We start from the raw sequence: 16,340 nt of genomic DNA on the forward strand, positions 1-16,340 counted from the left end.
CAGGAGACCCATCTCACATGCAGAGACATACATAGGCTCAAAATAAAGGGATGGAGGAAGATCTACCAAGCAAATGGAGAACAAAAAAAAGCAGGGGTTGCAATCCTAGTCTCTGATAAAATAGACTTTACACCATCAAAGATCAAAAAAGACAACGAAGGCCATTACATAAAGGTAAAGGGATCAATTCAACAGGAAGAGCTAACTATCCTAAATATATATGCACCCAATACAGGAGCACCCACATTCATAAAGCAAGTCCTTAGAGACTTACAAAGAGACTTAGACTCCCATACAATAATAATGGGAGACTTCAACACTCCACTGTCAACATTAGACAGATCAACGAGACAGAAAGTTAACAAGGATATCCAGGAATTGAACTCATCTCTGCACCAAGCGGCCCTAATAGGCATCTATAGAACTCTCCACCCCAAATCAACAGAATATACATTCTTCTCAGCACCGCATCTCACTTATTCCAAAATTGACCACATAATTGGAAGTAAAGCACTCCTTAGCAAATGTAAAAGAACAGAAATTATAACAAACTGTCTCTCAGACCACAGTGCAATCAAACTAGAACTCAGGACTAAGAAACTCAATCAAAACCGCTCAACTACATGGAAACTGAACAACCTGCTCCTGAATGACTACTGGGTACATAACGAAATGAAGGCAGAAATAAAGATGTTCTTTGAAACCAATGAGAACAAAGATACAACATACCAGAATCTCTGGGACACATTTAAAGCAGTGTGTAGAGGGAAATTTATAGCACTAAATGCCCACAAGAGAAAGCTGGAAAGATCTAAAATTGACACTCTAACATCACAATTAAAAGAACTGGAGAAGCAAGAGCAAACACACTCAAAAGCTAGCAGAAGGCAAGAAATAACTAAGATCAGAGCAGAACAGAAGGAGATAGAGACACAAAAAACCCTCCAAAAAATCAATGAATCCAGGAGTTGGTTTTTTGAAAAGATCAACAAAATTGACAGACCGCTAGCAAGACTAATAAAGAAGAAAAGAGAGAAGAATCAAATAGACGCAATTAAAAATGATAAAGGGGATATCACCACTGACCCCACAGAAATACAAACTACCATCAGAGAATACTATAAACACCTCTACGCAAATCAACTAGAAAATCTAGAAGAAATGGATAATTTCCTGGACACTTACACTCTCCCAAGACTAAACCAGGAAGAAGTTGAATCCCTGAATAGACCAATAGCAGGCTTTGAAATTGAGGCAATAATTAATAGCCTACCAACCAAAACAAGTCCAGGACCAGATGGATTCACAGCTGAATTCTACCAGAGGTACAAAGAGGAGCTGGTACCATTCCTTCTGAAACTATTCCAACCAATAGAAAAAGAGGGAATCCTCCCTAACTCATTTTATGAGGCCAACATCATCCTGATACCAAAGCCTAGCAGAGACACAACAAAAAAAGAGAATTTTAGACCAATCTCCCTGATGAACATCGATGCAAAAATCCTCAATAAAATACTGGCAAACCAGATTCAGCAGCACATCAAAAAGCTTATCCACCATGATCAAGTGGGCTTCATCCCTGGGATGCAAGGCTGGTTCAGCATTCACAAATCAATAAACGTAATCCAGCATATAAACAGAACCAAAGACAAGAACCACATGATTATCTCAATAGATGCAGAAAAGGCTTTTGACAAAATTCAACAGCCCTTCATGCTAAAAACGCTCAATAAATTCGGTATTGATGGAACGTACCTCAAAATCATAAGAGCTATTTATGACAAACCCACAGCCAATATCATACTGAATGGGCAAAAACTGGAAGCATTCCCTTAGAAAACTGGCACAAGACAGGGATGCCCTCTCTCACCACCCCTATTCAACATAGTGTTGGAAGTTCTGGCTAGGGCAATCAGGCAAGAGAAAGAAATAAAGGGTATCCAGTTAGGAAAAGAAGAAGTCAAATTGTCCCTGTTTGCAGATGACATGATTGTATATTTAGAAAACCCCATTGTCTCAGCCCAAAATCTCATTAAGCTGATAAGCAACCTCAGCAAAGTCTCAGGATACAAAATTAATGTGCATAAATCACAAGCATTCTTATACACCAGTAACAGACAAACAGAGAGCCAAATCATGAAGGAACTTCCATTCACAATTGCTTCAGAGAGAATAAAATACCTAGGAATCCAACTTACAAGGGATGTAAAGGACCTCTTCAAGGAGAACTACAAACCACTGCTCAGTGAAATAAAAGAGGACACTAACAAATGGAAGAACATACCATGCTCATGGATAGGAAGAATCAATATCGTGAAAATGGCCATACTGCCCAAGGTTATTTATAGATTCAATGCCATCCCCATCAAGCTACCAATGAGTTTCTTCACAGAATTGGAAAAACGGCTTTAAAGTTCATACGGAACCAAAAAAGAGCCCGCATTGCCAAGACAATCCTAAGTCAAAAGAACAAAGCTGGAGGCATCACCCTACCTGACTTCAAACTATACTACAAGGCTACAGTAACCAAAACAGCATGGTACTGGTACCAAAACAGAGATACAGACCAATGGAACAGAACAGAGTCCTCAGAAATAATACCACACATCTACAGCCATCTGATCTTTGACAAACCTGAGAGAAACAAGAAATGGGAAAAGGACTCCCTATTTAATAAATGGTGCTGGGAAAATTGGCTAGCCATAAGTAGAAAGCTGAAACTGGATCCTTTCCTTACTCCTTATACGAAAATTAATTCAAGATGGATTAGAGACTTAAATGTTAGACCTAATACCACAAAAACCCTAGAAGAAAACCTAGGTGGTACCATTCAGGACATAGGCATGGGCAAGGACTTCATGTCTAAAACACCAAAAGCAATGGCAGCAAAAGCCAAAATTGACAAATGGGATCTAATTAAACTAAAGAGCTTCTGCACAGCAAAAGAAACTACCATCAGAGTGAACAGCCAACCTACAGAATGGGAGAACATTTTTGCAATCTACTCATCTGACAAAGGGCTAATATCCAGAATCTACAAAGAACTCAAACAAATTTACAAGAAAAAAACAAACAACCCCATCAAAAAGTGGGCAAAGGATATGAACAGAGATTTCTCAAAAGAAGACATTCATACAGCCAACAGACACATGAAAAAATGCTCATCATCACTAGCCATCAGAGAAATGCAAATCAAAACCACAATGAGATACCATCTCACACCAGTTAGAATGGCAATCATTAAAAAGTCAGGAAACAACAGGTGCTGGAGAGGATGTGGAGAAATAGGAACACTTTTACACTGTTGGTGGGATTGTAAACTAGTTCAACCATTATGGAAAACAGTATGGCGATTCCTCAAGGATCTAGATCTAGATGTACCATATGACCCAGCCATCCCACTACTGGGTATATACCCAAAGGATTATAAATCATGCTGCTATAAAGACACATGCACATGTATGTTTATTGCGGCACTATTCACAATAGCAAAGTCTTGGAATCAATCCAAATGTCCATCTGTGACAGACTGGATTAAGAAAATGTGGCACATATACACCATGGAATACTATGCAGCCATAAAAAAGGATGAGTTTGCGTCCTTTGCAGGGACATGGATGTAGCTGGAAACCATCATTCTTAGCAAACTATCACAAGAACAGAAAACCAAACACTGCATGTTCTCACTCATAGGTGGCAACTGAACAATGAGCTCACTTGGACTCGGGAAGGGGAACATCACACATCGGGGCCTATCATGGCGGGTGAGGGGGGAGGGATTGCATTGGGAGTTATACCTGATATAAATGACGAATTGATGGGTGCTGACGAGTTGATGGGTGCAGCACACCAACATGGCACAAGTATACATATGTAACAAACCTGCACGTTATGCACATGTACCGTAGAACTTAAAGTATAATAATTTAAAAAAAAAAGAATTGTATTCCCAGTCTCTGGGTAATTACCTGCTTTTCACTTTATTGTGCCTAGGCAGCTGCAGTGCTCATGACACAACCCAGATGTGAAAGTTTCTACAGAGTAGTTTTTTCCAATTCTGTGAAGAAAGTCACTGGTAGCTTAATGGGGATGGCATTGAATCTGTAAATTACCTTGGGCAGTATGGCCATTTTCACGATATTGATTCTTCCTATCCATGAGCAAGGTATGTTCTTCCATTTGTTTATGTCCTCTTTTATTTCACTGAGCAGTAGTTGTTTTTTTTTTTTTTTTCCTGAGACGGAGTCTCGCTCTGTCACCCGGGCTGGAGTGCAGTGGCCGGATCTCAGCTCACTGCAAGCTCCACCTACCGGGTTTACGCCATTCTCCTGCCTCAGCCTCCCAAGTAGCTGGGACTACAGCCGCCCGCCACCTCGCCCAGCTAGCTTTTTGTATTTTTTTTGGTAGAGACGGGGTTTCACCGTGTTAGCCAGGATGGTCTCGATCTCCTGACCTCGTGATCCACCCGTCTCGGCCTCCCAAAGTGCTGGGATTACAGGCTTGAGCCACCGCGCCCGGCCTGAGCAGTGGTTTGTAGTTCTCCTTGAAGAGGTCCTTCACATCCCTTGTAAATTGGATTCCTAGGTATTTTATTCTCTTTGAAGCAATTGTGAATGGGAGTTCATTCATGGTTTGGCTCTCTGTTTGTCTGTTATTGGTGTATAAGAATGCTTGTGATTTTTGCACGTTGATTTTGTATCCTGAGACTTTGCTGAGGTTGCTTATCAGCTTGAGGAGATTTTGGGCTGAGACGATGGGGTTTTCTAAATATACAATCATGTCATCTGCAAACAGGGACAATTTGACTTCTTCTTTTCCTAACTGAATACTCTTTCTTTCTTTCTCTTACCTGACTGCCCTGGTCAGAACTTCCAACACTATGTTGAATAGGGGTGGTGAGAGAGGGCATCCCTGTCTTGTGCCAAAGAGCCTGCATTGCCAAGACAGTCCTAAGTCAAAGGAACAAAGCTAGAGGCATCACACTACCTGACTTCAAACTATACTACAAGGCTACAGTAACCAAAACAGCATGGTACTGGTACCAAAACAGAGATATAGACCAATGGAACAGAGCAGAGCCCTCAGAAATAATACCACACATCTACAACCATCTGATCTTTGACAAACCTGACAAAATCAAGAAATAGGGAAAGGATTCCCTATTTAATAAATGGTGCTGGGAAAATTGGCTAGCCATAAGTAGAAAGCTGAAACTGGATCCCTTCCTTACTTCTTACAGAAAAATTAATTCAAGATGGATTAGAGCCTTAAGTGTTAGACCTAAAACCATAAAAACCCTAGAAGAAAACCTAGGCAATACCATTCAGGACATAGGCATGGGCAAGGACTTCATGTCTAAAACACCAAAAGCAATGGCAACAAAAGCCAAAATAGACAAATGGGATCTAATTAAACTAAAGAGCTTCTGCACAGCAAAAGAAACTACCATCAGAGTGAACAGCCAACCTACAGAATGGGAGAACATTTTTGCAATCTACTCATCTGACAAAGGGCTAATATCCAGAACCTATAAAGAACTCAAACAAATTTACAAGAAAAAAACTAACAACTCCATCAAAAAGTCGGCAAAGGATATGAACAGACTCTTCTCAAAAGAAGACATCTATGCAGCCAACAGACACATGAAAAAAATGCTCATCATCACTAGCCATCAGAGAAATGCAAATCAAAACCACAATGAGCTACCATCTCACACCAGTTAGAATGGCAATCATTAAAAAGTCAGGAAACAACAGGTGCTGGAGAGGATGTGGAGAAAGAGGAACACTTTTACACTGTTGGTGTGACTGTAAACTAGGTCAACCATTGTGGAAGAGAGTGTGGCAATTCCTCAAGGATCTAGAACTAGAAATACCATTTGACCCAGCCATCTCATTACTAGGTATATACCCAAAGGATTATAAATCATGCTGCTATAAAGACACACGCACATGTATGTTTATTGCGGCACTATTCACAATAGCAAAGACTTGGAACCAACCCAAATGTTCATCAATGACAGACTGGATAAGAAAATGTGACACATATACACCATGGAATACTATGCAGCCATAAAAAAGGATGAGTTTGTGTCCTTTGCAGGGACATGGATGCAGCTGGAAACCATCATTCTCAGCAAACTATCACAAGGACAGAAAACCAAACACCCCATGTTCTCACTCATAGGTGGGAACTGAACAATGAGATCACTTGGACGCAGGAAGGGGAACATCACACACTGGGGCCTGTTGTGGGGTCGGGGGAGGGGGAGGGATAGCATTAGGAGAAATACCTAATGTAAATGACGAGTTAATGGGTGCAGCACACCAACATGGCACATGTATACATATGTAACAAACCTCCACGTTGATACCCTAGAACATAAAGTATTAAAAAAAAAAAAAAAAAAAGTTTCTACAGAGGTGCAACGTATTAGCCACCAATAATACCTTTGCCAACTGCAAATTTTCTCAATTTCCTTGAGCTGCTTACAGAACAAACAAAAACCGGCTTTATTAATTATTCTAACCATTTGCCAGTTACTTAGGTTTTAAGGAGGCTTTGATGTGCTTTAAAACCACATTTGTGTTAAATACCAACGTAAATGAAGCACGGAAATGAACAAAAAGGCTGCAGCGTAGGACTATAGTTCATGGAGATGGTAGTTCTTCCCCCACTTCAGGATATTTCACTCTGAGGACATTAAACTATCATTAAGATTGTCTTCCCTTGTAGGCCTCAAGGATGGATTTAATTTTGTACAATTCTCAGACTTGATGGCTAATAGCAGTAATGCCGAACACAAACATCTGGACTCACTGCAGGAAATCATCACCTAAGTGAATGGCATGGAAGAGCTTCAGTGCCTCAGCCAGCGATCCGGAAATAAAACGTTAAGTCTCACCGAAGTAAGAAGAGAAACTGACAAGACCTAAACACTGAACTTCAGGGAACATTCTCCTGCCATCAAAGTGATCGTCTATTCAGAATTTTGATATTTGGAAAATAGTAGGGCAAGAGATGTAGACTATAGGATTTGGGGTGTGTTTTTCTTAAATAACTCATAAGCACTGTAAATATAGCTAAAACCCTGCACTGTACCCTCAAAGGATTGACAGCACCAAATGAAGAGGGAGATTTTTCATAACTATATTTGAAACCCTGGTCCTTGTCCAACAAGAAGGACATAAGGTTTCCAAACCCGCATGCTGGAGATTGTGGAAATTCAATATTTCTCTGAATATCTGGGAGACCAGGACACAGGAACAGTGGTTTACAATCACAGAATTACTTTTTCCCGCCCTCCTCCCCCAGTAATTAATGGGATTACTGGATCTAATGGTAGTTCTAAGTCCTTTAAGAAATCTTCAACATCTATTGAATTGTTCTCTGGAGGTTTCCTATGACTGCATCCCTTATGTCAGCGACTCTAACAAGAGACCCAAGTCCTTCTCAGTGACCCCGTTTGTCTTTTGCCCCCTGATCTCCTCCACCAAAGCATCAACAAACACATGTGTAATAGAAGTGTCACTGAAAAGGTAGGAGTCATCGCCCTGGGCACAGCGGGGAGACATTTTGTAGGCTGTCACGTCTTACCTGGGAAGAGAGATACTTTACTTAACTTATTTTTGGATCAGATCTTTATTTATTTTTATAATTTCGACTTTTATTTTAGATTCAGGGGGTACATGTGCAGGTTTTTTTACATGAGTATATTGTGTGACACTGAGGTTTGCAGTACAAATGGTCCCATCACACAGGCAGTAAGCACAGTACCCAATAGGTAGTTTCTCAACCCTTATCCACTCCTTCTCTCCCCACTCTAATAGTCCCCAGAGTCTATGATTCCCATCTTTATGTTCATGTGTACCCAGTGTTCAGCTCCCATTTAGAAATGAGAACATATAGTATTTGGTTTCTGTTCCTGCGTTAGTTCACTTGGGATCATGGCCTCTGGCTGCATCCATGTTGCTACAAAGGAAATAATTTCATTCTCCTTTATGGCTGCGTGGTATTCCATGGTATAAATGTATCACATTTTCTTTATCCAGTCCACCATTGATGAACACCTAGGTTGATTCCATGTATTTGCTATTGTGAATAGTGCTACGATGAACATATGAGTAGATGTGTCTTTTTGATATACTGATTTATTTTCCTTTGAGTATATACTCATTAATGGGATTACTGGATCTAATGGTAGTTCTAAGTCCTTTGAGAAATCTCCAAACTGCTTTCCACAGTGGCTAATTTACATTCCCACCAGCAGTGTATACGTATTCCCTGTTCTCCACAGCCTTGCTGCCCTTATTATTAACTTTTTTTTGACATTTTAATAGCCATTTTGACTGGTGGTGTGAGGTGATATCTCATTGTGGTTTTGATTTTCACATCTTTGATGATTAGTGATGTTAAGCACTTTTTCACATTTGTTGGCTACTTCTATATCTTCAAAAAGCGCTTTAAAATGCATTATTAGTCCTCTCAGCCATTCCACCATCAGCAACTTCTTAATGGTTGTAGCCACCCTAACCCCTTAACATCTCATGATTTTTCTGATCCTTCTCACCTCTCCCTGTTTACACCAGTTATGGATTGAATTGTGTCCCCCAAAAAGATATATTCATAGTCCTAACCTCCAGTGCGTGTGAATGGGACCTTATTTAGAAACAGGGTCTTTGCAGATGCAACAAGTTAAGATGAAGTAATTTACGTGGACCCTAATCCAATATGACTGGCATCTTTATAAGAAAAGGAGAAGACGCACAGACAGAGACACACAAGGAGGATGCCATGTGACAACAGAGGCAGAGCTGGAGAGATGCAGTCGCAAACCAAGGAACCAGGGATTGCACAGGCACCAGGAGTAGCCAAGAAGAGGCAAGGAAAAATTCTGTCCAGAGCTTTGTAGAGGGAGCATGGCCCTGCTGACACCTTGAATTCAGACTTCTAACCTCCAAAGTGGAGAGAATAAATGTCTGTTATTTTAAGCCACTCAGTTTGTGGTACTTTGTTAAGGCAGGCCTAGAAAACTAATACAAAACTCCCCTTCCTTCTGTCTCACTCCCTTTTATTTTCTCAGCAGAGATATTTACTATCTCTTTATTATCTCAACACCTATCCTCAGATCTTCATCTCTGGCCCACAAGCTGCCAATGAATGCATTCTCCTGAATAAGGACAGTTCCCTCTCCAAGAGAAATTCTGATGCCAGAGGTCAAGAAAAGAAAATTTTTTCTCCATTACCTACAGTGTATTTAGATTAGGAAAACATATAATCCAAGTGCCCAAATTAGATTTGGTGGTCTAAACTCTACAAATTGGCTGTTGCTCTTTAACAAATAAGCACACTCCCGCTTCACATGCATTGGCAGCTTCCCGCTGTCAATAGAGATGAAGACCCCCTGCTTGCAAGAGCCCAGAAAGCTTGCATAAGGTCGCCTCTACCTCCCTCTGCCTCATCCAGTACTGCTACCCAGCTGCCACTCTTGGCTCCACCCACACTGCCTTCTTTCAGTTCCTCATTTTCAACACATCCTCCCTCCACCCTCACACCATTGACCCTGCTACTCCTGCTGCCTGGAACACTTTCTCCAGATTCCTGCCCTAGCCTGTCTCAGAGGTAACTCTAATCGTCGTCTGATCTTAGGTCAACAGTCAAGTCCTTTCCTAAAGCCCCAGGACTGTGATGTATATATCGCATCTCCCAATCACAGACTTTTATGGCACCCACCGCTTTTCTTTAGTAATATTTATTCGTTGTTAATTACAACAGCTCTCTTAATTCAGCACCACAGGGAATTAAGTGATGCTTTCAAATCCCTTTGTAAAACGTATTGATGGATTGCCCAGATCACGATCAACACTTGTGGCTTCTGCCACCTGGTAACCTCAACGCCTCTACTCCCACCAGCTGAGCTTATGCTTACTAAGAGTGGGTTGTTTTTGTTCCCAAACCTGTTTATGGCAGTTGTACTTGATTACTACAATTATGTAGTTTAATTAAATATCACATAAACTGATCAAATATGAGCATAAAAAGAGAGTTACTGTTTCTATGAAAGCTCAGTTAAATGCTTTGGAAAGACTTGAAAAGCTGGGGGAAAATAATTGCTCTTAAATTAGTTGTAGGCAAGACAAGTGTAAAAGATTGGGGAAAAAATAAAAATGTAAGTGAATTCACTTAGTGAAGACACTTCACAAGTGTCTTTAAGTTTTCCCTTCACTTTAGAGTATCTGAAACTAGAAATTATAGATGATATGTATATCCCACCATTTTGAGTGCGTTTTATGCAAGAAAGATAACGTAAACTTTCAATGACTGGATAGTCTAAAAGAAACCATCTTGACTCTAACAAATTTAGCAAATGAATGTTCATTTATGTATTTTAAGAAAATAAAATACTTATTATATATATAACCATATCTATATGATTAAATATATATATCAAATCACATACATACTTCCCACTTTAACTGCATTTTCCAATTAACTAGTTACTGCTCTTACTCCCATTGGAAAATGGGTTTTCTACAGTAAATATTGACATGATCATTTCATTAAGATTTGACTGTGAGCTCTATTACAAGGAGTACGTGTATGTGGTCCAACACTAACATTCCAAGCTGGGTGTGGTGGCTCACGCCGGTAATCCCAACACTTTGGGAGGCCCAGGCAGGTGGATCACTTGCAGTTAGGAGTTCAAGACCAGCCTGTCCAACATGGTGAAAACCCATCTCTACTAAAAATACAAAAATTAGCCAGAGGCGGTGGCGTGTGCCTGTAATCCCAGCTACTCAGGTGGCTGAGGCAGGAGAATCTCTTGAACCCAGGAGGTGGAGGTTGCAGTGAGCCAAGATCCCACCACTGCCCTCCAGCCTGGGTGACAGAGCAAGACTCTGTCTCAAAAAAAAAAAGAAAACAAAAACAAAAACAAAAAACACTAGCATTCCAGTCCAGGCACAGCGGCTCAGGCCTGTAATCCCAGAACTTTGGGAGGCCGACGTGGGCAAATCGCATGAAGTCAGGAGTTCAAGACCAACCTGACCAACATGGTGAAACCCTGTCTCTACTAAAAATACAAAATTAGCCAGGTGTGGTGGTACATGCCTGTAATCCCAGCTACTCGGGAGGCTGAGGCAGGAGAATTGCTTGAACCCAGGAGGCGGAGGTTGCAGTGAGCTGAGACTGTGCTATTGCACTCCAGCCTGGGCAACAAGAGTGAAACTCTGTTTCAGAAAAAAAAAAAAAAAAAAAAAAACACTAGCATTCCAGTACTTGACTATGGCACATAGTAAGTACTCAGTCAGCATTATTCTGAATAAATTGGAAAATTTCCTTTATTTTTGTCCTGTGCACACACAGCAGATAATATTCAAATATGTGCAAAAAAATTACTCCTCAGAATTCTTCTGAGCAATAAGTGTTGACTTCAACTTTGTGGAAGACTGCTCAGTATGTTGGGGTATGTTTGAGGGCCACAGTATCTTTTCTTTCTTACTGATAGGCTGACTGCCCTGTTTTGTCTGAACAGGACTCCCTGGATGGGGGTGAATCTGAACCAAGGAATAAAGGAGGTACATTTTACTCTCCTCTCTTTATGCTGTGAGAAATCTATCCTCCTCCATGATCTAGCCTTAGTGAATGTAACAGATGGGTTTAATCCATAAAAATGAAAACCTTTTCCCATTTCAACTCCATTTCCTACCTGTCCAGGTAAAACAAAACCTTCCCTGAGGAAATGATGTAAATGCACTCAACATTCTTAAAAAATCCTACACAGCACAAAATATTGCTAGGAAGTGAACCATGTTTCTTTTCATTTACATTTAAAAAGAATTATGAATGGGGTAATGAAAAAAATATAGATGGGAGTTAGGAAAGGCTTTCCAATTCCAGCTTCATTGTGATTTCCTTCACGAAGCTTCAATTACCTTGTCTGTAAAATGGGACTGATAAAAATGCATGCCCTATCTTATAGAATTATTGTGAAGAATCAAATTAAATGATATCTATAAAGACTCTTGCAGTACTACAAAGGGTGACATAAATATGCCCTGGTATTGTTACTACAAGGTGCCCTATGCCATCTTTCCTCAACAGTGTCAGTTTCTGCCCTTCTTCTTTGTGCCTGGCAGGCTGCACTCGATTCATTTCCTTTAGCACAGATACAAGTAATCTTCTGTTATTACAGGTGAAAGGAAGTTGGAAGCTACTGATTTTGGAGTAGACAACAATGGTCTTGCTCCAACAAACCTTCTGGGGAAATCCACAGGACACTCATCTCCTATCTTGCCCCACAATCTTTTTAAGACAGATAAAGAAAGAAGTGTGAGTCAAGGTCCCTGCAAAAACTGTAATTTCATCACCAGTATGGGTTTAAACTTTAACAGCTTTGGTATCCATCTGTCAAATGTCATTTGTTGGTTCCTAGTAGCTCAAACAAAAGAAAAAACATACATCCACTTCCTTCAATAAAATGTAAAAGTCTACAGTTTATCTGTATTTGTGCACTCAAGCCATACTAATTTATTCTACAGTTACTTTTATTTTTTAGCATTTTTATTTGGCTCTTATACTACATAATTAATGGTGTTTACATGGAAAGGTTGTTTATGTAAATGGCCTAAGTGGATCACTGAGCAAGCTTTAAAACAAATAAACATTTTTCTCCTTTTAAAATTTACCTCACTGTTCTCTGAATGTCTGGCAGAAGAGCAGAGTTTTTAAAATGTCAAAGGGGACATAGGAATCAGACTTTTGAGATCCATTCTCCCCTGGTGAGTTGGGCTTATAATTCTGTTTCCTGTAATGGTTGGCCTGGGGGGAGTCAACAGCGACCCCAATGACCCAGCACATCCCAGACTCAGAAGCCTGTCTTTTCTTTGGGAGGTTGCCACTGTTTTTCTCCACGACCTTAAACATAACACAGTATCTGGCCCTTACAGATCGTTTCCTGCAGAGTTTGCAGACCTGAGGATGGGAGACTCATGAGATAAATATGCTCACTATAAAGACCAGAAATACACCAGGAAAGAAAACCTACCAAGTTTCTGAACACCTCCACCAAAACAACTGCATCACCTAATTGTGGCAATTACTGAGATTGTCCCTCTTAGTCAAAGTTCAAATTGCACGTTGTTTGCATGGCAACACAGAGCCAAGTTACTGTAAAACAGAGCTGGCATGACAGTCACTACTTGCCAAGACATACATTATTTTTCTAAGGCACGCTGAAGGGAACATATTGACATCAAAGGCCATTTCTTTACTCCTGCTCTTCCAGAGGCAAAGCTAAGAGGGCAGGAGTGAAGATACCTTCCTCCACACCCACACGGGCCACCTTTCAGAGGCCTTAACAGGGAAGCCTGGCTCCAGGTCATCTCTGGAGGAATAGGTCATGTGTTCCCCAAAGTACCTTTGGAGTTATGTCAGGAGTTACAGATCAGACTGTGGCAGCAGGCTTTCTCTACACCAGGCTTCTGCCTCAGAGATGACCATTGAAAAACTCAACCCAGGTGAGTTCTGAACATTCTAGCACACAGAGATCCCTGCAACCAGTCCTATCCAGATTGGTAGAGCATAGCCTAGAATTGCAGTCCAGACCTAGAGGAGGACATGCAAGTCAAATGCCTAATGACAAGCATGTTTTTTTCTTTGTTTATTCATTTTTGGGTTTTTTTTTTTTTTTCTGGAAACATAGTTTCGCTCTTGTTGCCCAGGATAGCGTCTCAGCTCACTGCAACCCCCGCCTCCTGGGTTCAAGTAATTCTTCTGCCTCAACCTCCTGAGCAGCTGGGACTACAGGCACCCACCACCACGCCCAGTTAATTTTTGTATTTTTAGGAGAGACAGGGTTTCACCACATTGGCCAGGATGGTCTCGAACTCCTGACCTCAGATGATCCGCTCACCTTGGCCTCCCAAAATGGTGGGATTACAAGTGTGAGCCATCACGCCTGGCAATAAGCATGTTTTGAATGAACAAAATTGTACAAGACCCATAACTGTCTTAAGACCTTCACATTCTTAAAACATTCTTTCACATCATTTGAAACATATTAAAAGCTATATACATTTCACACTTAATAATTTTTCTATAAAAGGACTTTTCAAAATTTTGCTTGTGAAATTATTTGGCTAAAAGTTAAAATATAATTTCTCTACACTCATCACATATACTCAGGAACTCTCACTTGGTGAGACCATCTCATCTAAAAACTGTTTTCCAATGTAATGAAGTTGTTATGAATGCTAAACCCAGCCATTCATGAAGCTGACACCGTGTTCGATTTTGTGATCATTTAATAAATGCTTATTAATTTTGCTAAGACTACCTTTTCTTTTTTTGGTTTTGTAGACAATCATTTTTCCTGGCCAGACTCCAGATATTTTCCCAAGCAGAGCTCCTTTCCCCAGCACTGTAGACCCTGGATCTAGAGGCTAAACTGGTCCTCTGAGCTCATGGCAGTCAGCCAGGCACTCCCAAAGAAGGTATCAACCAGAGTGAGTTCTCAGGGATTCCCAGACATTCCACAGGACTCCCTCTAACCAAAACAATAATGGGGAGGCTGCGGGTCTTGTGCTATCACTTACAAACCCAAGAAAGTCTTACTGATGAAACTCAAATTCTGAAAATTTGTGAACTTTTGGCTCCTTAGAGAAATTTACTCACAACCAGTGCTAAAAGCCTTCATTGTTGGCCTTGGTGAATCCATTCTTTTCCTTCAGTGGGTGAAATCAGGTTTCATAAGTCAAAGTGATTTTATAAACCTTTGTCTTCCAACAATAAATGAGATTTGGAAGCTGATCTGGAGTTACATTTCTAGTAAGCTTTTCTGTCACTCCACAATATCTAAGATACTCATGCTCCATCAAGGTGTTTATAACTGGACCCCAGATCCCTTCTTTACAGACATCCTATCAGCAACTGTTAGGTGGAGTGTGCTTTACCACTTGACTTTTTTTTTTCCAGAAAAACTAAGTCTTATCAGAGTCCATTACCTCAAAAATAACCACAGGTAGTCTGTTGACAGTCACAAAATTCCCTCTTTAGCCTATCAGAAAATGCTGAAGTGACAAAGAACTTGTAAATTCTACTATCTTAATGTGGCTTCCAACAACATCACATAATCAGTATGGTTTAAGGAATTCATTCCTGACCTTGGTTTGCTTTGTATCTTTTTTAAAATCACTGAGTACACATTGAATTTATAGTGGGAAGCTTAAGACATCAGACAGCATGAGATGGAATTCCAAATCCACCATTTTGTAGCTGTGAGAACTTCAGCAAGTTATTAAACCTCCATTTCTTCATCTGTAAAATGGTACTAATACTTAACTGCATTGTTCTCAGGATTAAACAGACTAATGAGTATCAAGCTTTTTGTGAGCAATCAATAAATGTTAGCTTTGAGTATTACTATAATTATTATCCATCATTTTCTCATTATTTACTATACCACCATTCAAGCCACCACACCTACAACCTCGACTGCTCAGTAGCTTCCTCACCTCCCTGCTTGTCCTACCCTTGCCCATCCTCAACCCTTCTCATCTACTTCCCAAAGCTGAGGGATCCTTTCAGAATGGAAAAGCAATCAATTCACCCCCTTCCCACATAAAACAGAAATGCCCCCAGCTACCCTTAGCACAAACCTGAAAGGCCCTGCATGGCCAGACTTTTGCTTACCCTCTCTAGCCTGTTTCCACCTCTCTCCCCCATTCCCTCTAAGCCTCAGTCATACTCATCAGTCTTCTGCATACAACCCATACGGCACACCCTCCACCAGACCCTTCCCACATCCTGCAGAGCTCTGTCCCCAACCAACGCCCTTCAAATCCCAGCCCCAAAGCTACCTCTTCAACGAGATCCCACTCAGATCTTTTCTCATATTCCTTCCCTGCAAAGCACTTAGCTGAATAAACGCATTACCTATTTAATAAGGGATGATTTCCTAATGTCTGCTTTCCCACACGATTTTCAGTTTGCGGGAGGGTACAGCTGCCAGTTTTGCTCATCGCATTCCCCATAACCTAGTTCAGCCAAGACCTAGTGGGAGAGGAGAGTAAATATTAAATTAAAGAAAGAATGAATGCATGCACAAGGGTTAAAATGGCTCCGACTCCGCAGCCTCGAAGAGTTGGCTCCCGCACCTGAGGCTCGTTATTAAATGGTTCCTAAACATGCGGGGTCACTTTTCCCTGTTTTGTTTTTTAGTTTGGCCTTGGTTTGTGTGTTACTCTTCACGAGTAAAGGTTCAGGCGCCGCCATCCTTGAAAGCGTAGGCGGGACCTCATCTGAGATAAACACAGTCCAGCCGGCAGTGCTGTAGGCGTGGG

This window comes from Piliocolobus tephrosceles, chromosome 4, assembly GCF_002776525.5.
Source record: "Piliocolobus tephrosceles isolate RC106 chromosome 4, ASM277652v3, whole genome shotgun sequence".
Classification (NCBI taxonomy): Eukaryota; Metazoa; Chordata; class Mammalia; order Primates; family Cercopithecidae; genus Piliocolobus; species Piliocolobus tephrosceles.